Source organism: Gossypium arboreum, chromosome 8 (assembly GCF_025698485.1).
Source record: "Gossypium arboreum isolate Shixiya-1 chromosome 8, ASM2569848v2, whole genome shotgun sequence".
Lineage (NCBI taxonomy): Eukaryota > Viridiplantae > Streptophyta > Magnoliopsida > Malvales > Malvaceae > Gossypium > Gossypium arboreum.
Genome location: NC_069077.1, coordinates 114,084,308 through 114,095,155, shown reverse-complemented (window position 1 = coordinate 114,095,155; position 10,848 = coordinate 114,084,308).

Genomic DNA, 10,848 nt, shown 5'->3' with positions numbered 1-10,848 from the left:
ATATACATTCAACCAAATCAGCCACAACCAAGACATCAATACTATATTCACATGCTAATCATACGCAAACATCACATATATCTCAACTCAAATCATGCAATTTCCCACATCCATGAAAACATCATCACATGCATATTTATATATATACTTAAACCAATATTAGCCAACACCATATCGCCATTTACAAAATAAATTATCAACCAATATAGGCTAGCACATTAGGTCAATTCAATTATGACACATAACAAAATGACCAAGTCCCTATACATGCCATAACTCAAATATTGAAATCATTGGTACCCAAAATATTAAGTTGATAGTGTGATTGGATCTTCGACAATCTTCGATCCCCGAGATGGCTTGATGATACTATAAGACAAGGGAAAAGAAAGAGGAGTAAGCTATATAGCTTAGTAAGTTCCTATGGAAATAATAAGCATTATAAACTCACATTTAACATATAATTAACTTGAAGTAAATCAACATAAATGTCATTATAAATCTCATAATCAAACTTACTCATTCACAACCCTAACAGGGACTCATCACATATCGAGCTCATAAAACATGAGTTTTATGTACATACCTATACCAATTTACAACATATCATAGTCTTTCACAACTTTGATATTATCGTTGCATTTTCTGTTGAACCACTTGAAATACTAAAGGATACTCGAGTATCTCGCATACATAGTACCACACCAATGCCATATCCCAGATATGGTCTTACATGGGATCTCGTATCGATGCTAGTAGCCCAACTATGATTTTACACGAAATCTTATATCGATGCCATATCCTAGATATGGTTTTACACGAAATCTCATAATGATGTCATATCCCAGTTATGGTCTTACACATAGTCTCACTAACCCTAATGTCATGACATTTGTATCTTACCTATTCCTAAGGTTCAACCGAGATTTCACGCCAGTCGTGACTTTGTCGAACATGCTTAATGGTCAATCATAATTCATACAATAGTAAAGCATTTGAAACATAATTATAATAATGAATTATTTACATAAGAACTTACATCGGTACAAAAATTAGTAGGAAATGGACCTAATCATCAAATACTTTGTTTTCCCCCCGATCTAGGTCCGAACCTCGTTTCTCTTGATAATCATGCTTGAAAAGTGGCAAAACCCTAGCTATGTCCTCCTTGCAAAATTTGGCCAAGCATGAAGAAGATGGACTAAATTTTTGGCTTCATTTTTTGTTTTTAATTCATTTAATTACCAAATGACCAAAATGCCCTTTTCTTAAAACACTAAAATTCTCTTACATCACTTATTTTTGTCCAACTTAAAGTAAAATGGTCTAATTACAATCTAAGAACCTTCAATTTAAAATTTTATAACAATTAGACACCTCTAGCATGTAGAACTGAACTTTTGCACTCTTTACAATTTAGTCCTTTTTGCTAAATTGAGTGCTCAAACGTCAAAATTTTCAAACGAAATTTTCACGAAATCATTTTGTAAAACTATAGACCATGAAAATGTAATAAAAACAAGTTTTTATATGTCAAATTCGTGGTCCTGAAACCACCGTTCTAACTAAGCCAAAAATCGGGATGTTACAAAGAGAGGTCAATTTTTTGGGAAATCTAGTTTCTACTAAGGGTATCCGTGTAAATCCTAAAATTATTGTGGCTGCTCTTGAGTGGAACAACTTAGGAATGTGTTTTCAATCCAAAGTTTTCTTAGTTTAACAAGGTATTATCGAAAATTTGTTGATGGATTCTCACTTATTGCAACTCTTTTGACTAATTTGTTACGTAAAAACGCACATTTTCTATGGACTGATGAACATCAATCAAACTTTGAGAAGATCAAATCTGTTTGGACTGAGGCATTCGTTTTTGATACAACCTAAATTCGGTAAAGAGTTTTTTGTGTATAGTAATGCTTCACGTTTTGGGTTTGGTTGGGTTGTGTTCTGATGCAAGATGGTAAGGTAGTAGCTTATGCATCCTGACAACTTAAATCACACAAAGGCAACTATCCTATGCATGATCTTGAGTTGGCTGTGGTTGTCTTCGTCTTGAAAATTTGGAGGCACTATCTATATAGCGAGAGGTGTATCATCTACATTGATCACAAAAGCCTCAAGTATCTCATTAATCAGAAGGAGTTGAATCTTAGGCAACGTAAATATATTGAGTTGCTTAAGGGCTATGACTAGACCATCGAGTATCATCCTGGTAAGGTCAATGTGGTGGTTAATGCTCTTAGTCGTATATCGATGTCTGATTTAAAGGCGATGTTTGCTTACCTAAATTTTTTTTATGACGGTATTCTTTTAGCCGAGTTGCAAGTTAATCCGACTTGGATTGATTAGATTTAGGGTAAGCAATTAGTGGATGATTCTCTGATTTTTTGGTTTCAACATGTTGAAAATGCTAGGACTTCTAATTTTGGGTTGAATAGTGAGGGTGTTTTATGTTTAGAGGTCGGGTCGTGTGCCTAATGATGTTGAGTTAAGGTAATCCATATTAGGGGAAGTGCATAGTAGCCCTTATGCTATGCATCCCAGTGGAAATAAGATGTATTGGGATCTTTGAGAGTTATACTGGTAGCCCAGTTTGAAATAGGAGATAACTGACTTCGTCTCTCATTGTTTGACGTGCCAATAAGTTAAGGCTAAGCACTAATTGTCTTCAAGTTTGCTTCAACCCGTTAAGATTCCCCTTTGAAAATAGGAGCATGTGACTATGGACTTCGTTAATGGGTTTCCCTTGACACCCACTCAGAAGGTGTAACACCCCAAACCCGTGACCGTCACCGGATTTGAACACGTGGTGTTACCGGGCTTACTTCCCTTATTTCTCTCTTTGTAATATCTGATTGCTGTTCCAGGCAGGCTAGCTAGCTGCGTCACTGTCTCGTTAAAAATCATATCTCGAGTTTCAAAACTCGGAAACTGATTCTGTAAATTTTCCCTGAATTTAGACTCATATATCTATCCATGGATTTATTTCTAGAATTTTTGGTCGGGCCAATTGGTACAGTTTATTAGTTAAAGTCACCCATGTTACAGGAGTCGACTACACTGACCTTCGTGCGTTACAACTTGAATATCTCTCTGTACAGAGCTTTAATAATGGTGCCGTTTGTTTCTAATGAAACTAGACTCAAAATGGAATCTGAACATATAAGGCATGACTTCTAATTCTTTCTGGATAATTTATAGTAAATTTTCAAAGTCGCGACAGGGGACCCAGAAACTGTTCTGGCCCTGTCTCACGAGAACTTTAATATCTCTCAGTATACTGCTCATATGGTCGTTTCGTTTCGTCCATATTAAAATAGATTCATCAAGGTTCAATTTCATAATTTATTCACTATTTAATTCTACTTCTACTATTTTTAGTGATTTTTTTCAATCTCATCTCACTGCTGCTGTCCGCAACAGTTACTGCAGTAGACTATGCCAATTTCATGAATCTTTCCTTGGCCTTACTAATCATCCATCATACATGACACAAATTATGGCCACCTTATCAAAATAAAAGTTTCTAAGACTCGTGGCTATAGGTTCTAGCATCCCACTCGACGACCACATAGGCCATTTTCACATGGCTTAAAGTTTACAACCCACAATTCAACAAAACATAATAGCCTATACATGCCAAATGTTCTCCTAGTTCAACTACGAAGACAATACCAAAAGGTTTCCAGCGGTGTGATGACTTCAACGACGGTTCCGAGCACGCAACAATACGAGTCCAAGAGACCTAAAATGGGTGACAAGAAAACACCGGGTGAGTTTATAACTCAGTAAGTCATAAGCATTCATCAACCATCCATTAGTAAAATTTTCACAACATAAAACAGTAAACGAGGCTAGGTACTTCATCCATATCGGAACTATACCATAATTCCTCGGACCTTTCGGTTCAATCTCATTCCAAGTCATACATCCACATTTTATATTCTATACAATAAGATAATTGAGGCATTTTTACACACCAACTCATTCACACCACAATCATACAATTGCAATCATCACATAGATTTAAAGCTTACCACGCTCAACCCCGAGCAAGAACGTATTGCCTATTCGTCATGAGCTCAAGGTACTTACCCGATCCGCTGTCCATACTCAACTCGATGGAGACACACCCTCCATATAATTGTTCGATCGGAGATATATATATATAGAGTATGCACACACAGTGCTTAATACTCGATTTCGCACACTTAGTGCCATGCGATTTAAGCCCGCACACACAGTGCCATACCCTTCGAGCTCGCACACTTAGTGCCATATATTTCCAGCATGCACACTCAGTGCCATATTTTTCCAGCATGCATACTTAGTGCCATATATTTCCAGCATGCACACTTAGTGCCATAAATTTCCAGCATGCACACTTAGTGCCATATATTTCCAGCATGCACACTTAGTGCCAATCTCGTCACCGTACACTCGTATTGCCCACACACTTAGTGCCGAAAGTAACTTTCTACACATTTCACTATTTCTTTTACATTCAACAAATGTCATCATTCCATACACATACATTTTCATTTGTAAATACATATATCATCCCATTAAACACAATTGCATAAATTTTACAATCATTTAAGCAATATCAAATACGTGCTTAATGACTTACCTTGTTTGGGGTAGAACGGTTCCAAATCGGCTACTCGTTTGCTTTCTCCTATCCTTTGTCCAATTTAGTTCCCCTTTGCTCTTGAGCTAAATCAAACAATTTACCTCTCCATCAAACACAAACATACGGCATTCACATGCATTATTATGATTATTGCCGAATACTTAACACAACTACGCTGAAAATTTACTCAATCTCATCTTAATTTATTGCTACTTATTTATCAAAATTTCCAATACAAGGTATTTAACACCTATGCCCATTTATACCCCATATGGCGAATGCTTCATTCATTACCCAATTAACCATTCAACAATTTTCAACCTCATTACCACCCTTTTTATGTCTAATTGTTTAAATACCTTCAAGCTCATTCACAAGTACTATTATACATCTCATTAAGCATTAATCATTTTGCAACATAAATTCTATAGCATGGCCGAATACTCATGCACACACACACATAACATCAAGAACTCAATGGCACAAAATTTCCTTTTTGTTAAACATTCGAACTCACTCATCTCCATGCTTTCATCACAACAACATCAAAACACTCACCAAGGGAGACAAGATTCATGGCCGAAATTTAACTCACCTAACAACCTAGTTTCGATTCAAGATTCAAGGAAAATTTTGAACCAATCCTCCAAATCATGCATGCATTTTTAAGAGTGGCATAAAACATACCTTCTTGTATCAAAACACCTTAGTCTAGTAAGCTCCCATGGCTGATTTTCTCAAGCTTTTTCCCCCCTTTCTTCTTAGTATATTCGGCCAAGCAAGAAAAAGATGAGAGGATGGACACTTTTTTTTCTCTTTGTTTTCATCATATCCCTTTTTTTTCAATTTCATTTCTTTATTCTTTCAAGCATAATCCATTAACTAAACATGTTTGAAACATGTTTTCCCTTGCCCATCACTCTTGACATGGCCGGCCACTAACCTTAGGAATGGGCTATTTGACATGCAAGTCCATTTATTTTACTTCATCCTTTTATTAATCTCTTAAAATTAGCCACATATATTTAAATCCTTTCACATGAGTCCTTTTCCTTCAATTCACAATCAAATTAACTAAATCAAAGAATTCAAAATTCACACATGCATTTTCACATATTCTAGACAATAAATATTACGTTCGAACATGTCGGTGACTCGGTTTAGCGGTCCCAAACCACTTCCGACTATGGTCAATTTTGGGATGTCACAACTCTCCCCACTTAAGAAATTTTCGTCCCGAAAATCTTCTTGTAAATAGGCTCGGGTATCGCTCTTTCATAGAGTCCTCAAGTTCCCAAGTGGCTTCTTCCATTCCGTGTTTATGCCACAACACCTTCACTAACGGGATTTTCCTATTGCGCAACTCTTTTACTTCACGCCTCATAATGCGAACGGTTCCTCTTCATAGCTCAAATTAGGCTGAATCTCAATCTCGAGATGGAGCGATTACGTGCGATGGATCGACCTATATCGTCGAAGCATCGAGACATGAAAACCGTTGTGAATCTTTTCGAGCTCGAGGGCAAAATTAATCGATATGCGATCGCCCAACTCGTTCGGATACTTCATATGGCCCGATGAACCTCGGACTCAATTTGCCCTTACGACCAAATCTAAGCACCTTCTTCCAAGGTGAAACTTTGAGAAAGACCTTGTCTCCAACCCGATATTCAATATCTTTTCTTTTCAAATCCGATACGACTTTTGGCGATCCGAAGCGACTTTCAAACTTTCACGAATTACTCAAACTTTTGCTCGACATCCTTAACCAAATCAACCGAAGAATTTACCTTCACTAAGTTCACCCGAATAATGGGGTACGACATTTACGACCGTATAAAGCCTCGTAAGGCGCCATCTTAATACTTGATTGAAAGCTATTGTTGTAGCGAATTCAATCAAAGGCAAATACTGTTCCCATGAACCACTAAACTCAAGGATGCAACATCTCAACATATCCTCGAGTATTTGAATTATCCGTTCGGATTGACCATCGGTTTGGGGTGAAAGGCGGTCTGAAATGCAACTTGGTACCCAAAGCTTCTTGCAACTTCTTCCAAAATCGCGAGGTAAATCTCGGATCTCTATCCGACACGATGGAAATACGCACCCCGTGTAGTCTCACAATCTGAGAAACGTACAATTCGGCTAGTTTGTCCATTGAAAAATCCGTACGTACGGGGACAAAGTGAGCTGACTTAGTCAATCTATCAACAACGACCCAAATCGCATCCTTCTTACTTGCTGACAATGGCGGTCCGGATACAAAGTCCATTGTGACTCGATCCCATTTCCACTCGGGTATCGTGATCGGTGAAGTAATCTCAAGGCACTTGATGTTCCGCTTTCACTTGTTGACATATTAAACATCTCGAAACAAAATCGAGATGTCTCGTTTCATACCATGCCACCAAAGCCGACGTTTCAAATCGTTGTACATCTTCGTACTCCCGGGTGGATTGCTATTCGGCTACAATGGGCTTCGTTCGAATTATCGAAATAAGTTCAATTCTTTGGAACACACGACGACTTCGAACCTCAAACAATCGTCATCATCAATTTGAAACTCCGATTACTTGTTCGTAACACACTCAGCCCGTTTTGCAAGCAACTCCTCATCAACTTTCGAGCTTCCGAATTTGATGAGCCAACAATGGTTTAGCCTTTAATTCGACTACTAACACATTGTCGGTAGGATAGACAAGTGTACATTCATCGTCAGAAAAACAAGCGATTTCGGCTTAAGGCATCCGCAACCACATTAGCCTTTCCCGGTGATAATCAATGACGAGCTCATAATCTTTTAACAACTCGAGCCATCGCCTTTGTCGCAGATTTAAGTCTCTTTGGGCCATCAAATATTTGAGACTTTTGTGATCCGAATACACATGGCACTTCTCACCAAATAAGTAATGTCGCCATATCTTTAAAGCGAATACGATGGCGACCAATTCGAGATCATGGGTCGGATAATTTTTCTCATGTGGCTTTAATTGTCTCGACGCATAGGCCACAACTTGCCCTTCTTGCATCAATACGCAACCCAACCCAAGTAGGGATGCGCCACTATAAATGACAAACTCTTTGCCCGATTCGGGTTGCACTAGGATTGGGGCTTCACCAAATAAGTTTTCGATTGATCGAAACTCTTCGACATTTCTCCGTCCATTCAACTTAACATCCTTTTGGAGTAAGCCGTCATTGGCGCTGCTATCGTTGAGAAACCTTTACAAATCGTCGGTAATAACCTAAGCCCCAAAAAGCTCGAACCTCGGTAATATTTCTGGAGGCTTCCAATTAAGTATGGCTGAAATTTTATTCGTTCGACTCGAATACTCGATCGCAGATATCACATGACCCAAGAAGCTAACCTCCTCAACCGAACTCACACTTGCTGAACTTAGCATATAATCGCTTATCTCGTAAAATTCGCAACACTATCCTCGGTGTTCAGCGTGTTCGGTCTCATTTTGCGAATAGACCAAAATGTCATCAACGAAGACAACTACGAACCGATCCGGATATGGTCGAAGATCCGATTCATCAAATCCATAAATACCGCAGGGCATTAGTAAGCCCAAACGGCATCACTAGGAACTCGTAGTGACCATATCTCGCTTCAAGGCGGTCTTGGGTGCGTCCAAATCTCGAATTACAATCGATAATAGCCCGATCTCGGATCTATTTTCGAAAACACCGAGGCTCCTTCGCTTGATCGAACAAATCATCGATCTGTGATAGCGGATATTTGTTCTTTATCGTCACTTTATTAAGGCGACGATAGTCGATGCACGACCTCATGGTTCCATCCTTCTTTTCACAAACAACACCGGCGCACCCAAAAGCGAAAAACTTCGGGCGAGCAAAACCTCTATCCACCAATTCTTGCAACCGAGCTTTCAACTCCTTTAATTCCGTTGGTGCCATACGATACGGAGCTATCAAAATTGGAGTGGTACGGTACCAATTTGATGCCAAACTCTATTTCCGAGCAGTGGCAAACCGGCAATTCTTCGTGGAAAACATCCGGGTATTCACAAACCAGCGCACAGATTCGGGTTTCTTTTCGACTCCTTGTCATCGAGCACATACGCAAGGTACGCTTCGCACCCTTTTCTTACATATTTCTGGGCCAACATTGCTGATATTACAGCTGGCAACCCCTTTAAGTCCGTAGACTCAACCCGAATTATCTTGTTATTCGCGCACCTCAGATCGATAGTCTTGCTTTTGCAATTTACAACCGCATCGTGCATGGTTAACCAATCCAAACCAAGAATAACATCGAATTAAATCGAACGGCAAAAGCATCAAGTCCGCGGAAAACAAGAACCTCGAAACACTAGGGGACTTTTCTTACACACTTTGTTGACAAGCACGTAATGACCCAAGGGTTTGACACCAATTACAAACTCGAGAGACTCAATAGGCAAAGTCTTCTTGGATGCTAAGGTTTCGCATATATAAGAATGAGTAGAACCGGGGTCAATCAAAGCAATCACATTAGTATCGAAAAGAGTGAAAGTACCGGTGATAACGTCAGGGGAGGATGCCTCCTCTCGTGCGCGGATGGCATATGCTCTAGTAGGAGCGCGGGCCTAGGATCGAACAGCCGTATCAGAGGCTCCTCTCTGATTGCCACCCCTACCTCCAGAAATTCTCGGGGGCCTACCTCTAGCCATTGTTCCACTAGGTCTTGCACCTTGCATCTTATTCTTCTCGTCTAGCTCCGTGCAATCTCTAATGAAGTGGTCCTTCGAACCGCATCCATAACAGGCCCTATTAACAGACTTACCCTAACATTCACCTAGGTGTCGTCTCCCACATTGGGGGCATTCAAGTCTCTCTTGACGATTGTTGCCCACACTAGCTACCGAAGTAGCTCGGGAGTCCGTCGACGGTCGGGCTCTAATGGAAATTCCGTGAGTCGCCTCGACTTCTTGGTGTCCTCCACGAACCTCTTTACATCGATAACGGAGCTTTACTCGTTGATCTTTTACGGTAATCTCTTACTTCAAATTCAGCCTTCTTCTTCTCCTTCCCAAGTTCTTCCGCCTTGCAGGCTCGTTCGACTAGTGTCACGAACTCCTTTATCTCCAAAATTCCCACTAGTAACTTTAACTCTTCATTCAATCCTTCTTCAAATCTTTTGCACATAGCAACCTCATCAACCACACACTCCCGGGCATACTGACTAAGTCTTACGAACTCATGTTCGTATTCAGATATGGACATCCGGCCTTGCTTGAGTTCCAAGAATTCCTTACGCTTCTGATCGATGAACCGTTGACTAATGTATTTCTTTCAAAATCCGGATTGAAAGAAATCCCAAGTAACTCGTTCATTTGGGACTATGGAAATTAAAGTCCTCCACCAATAGTAAGCTGAGTCTCGCAACAAGGATATAGCACACTTAAGACATTCATCGGGTGTGCATGACAGTTCATCTAACACCCGAATGGTGTTATCGAGCCAGAATTCGGCTCTTTCAGCATCATCAGTGACTATGGCCTTGAACTCCTCAGCCCCGCGCTTCCTAATCAAGTCTACAGGTGGTTTGCTCAGCCTCACAGGATTAGTAACTGGAGGCATTGCAGACTCTTGGGGCGGAGTATTTAAATTCGGGAATGGTTGGACAGACGGGTTGGTTCGGGCATATTGTGCGACCCACTCATTCATCATGGTAAAGAAGGCTTGTTTCGCCCCTTGATTTTGATTATTCGCAGATGGCTGAGGCTCAACAGGCAGTGTCCCTTGCGCGGGAGCAGCCGCTACACTTTCAACGTCATCCGCCAAAGGTCTCTCTATCCCGGGCTCCATTGCTAATCAAAACAAAAATTTCAACCGTCAGAAGTCATCACATTATTAAGCACTAACAATTTGGCATGTATAGCTAGACTCACACGCTCTATGGTAGTCTTAGAACCGACTAAACCATAGCTCTGATACCAATAAAATGTAACACCCCAAACCCGTGACCGTCACCGGATTTGAACACGTGGTGTTACCGGGCTTACTTCCCTTATTTCTCTCTTTGTAATATCTGATTGCTGTTCCAGGCAGGCTAGCTAACTGCGTCACTGTCTCCTTAAAAATCATATCTCGAGTTTCAAAACTCAGAAACTGATTCCGTAAATTTTTCCTGAATTTAGACTCATATATGTATCCATGGATTTATTTCTAGAATTTTTGGTGGGGCCAATTGGTACAGTTTA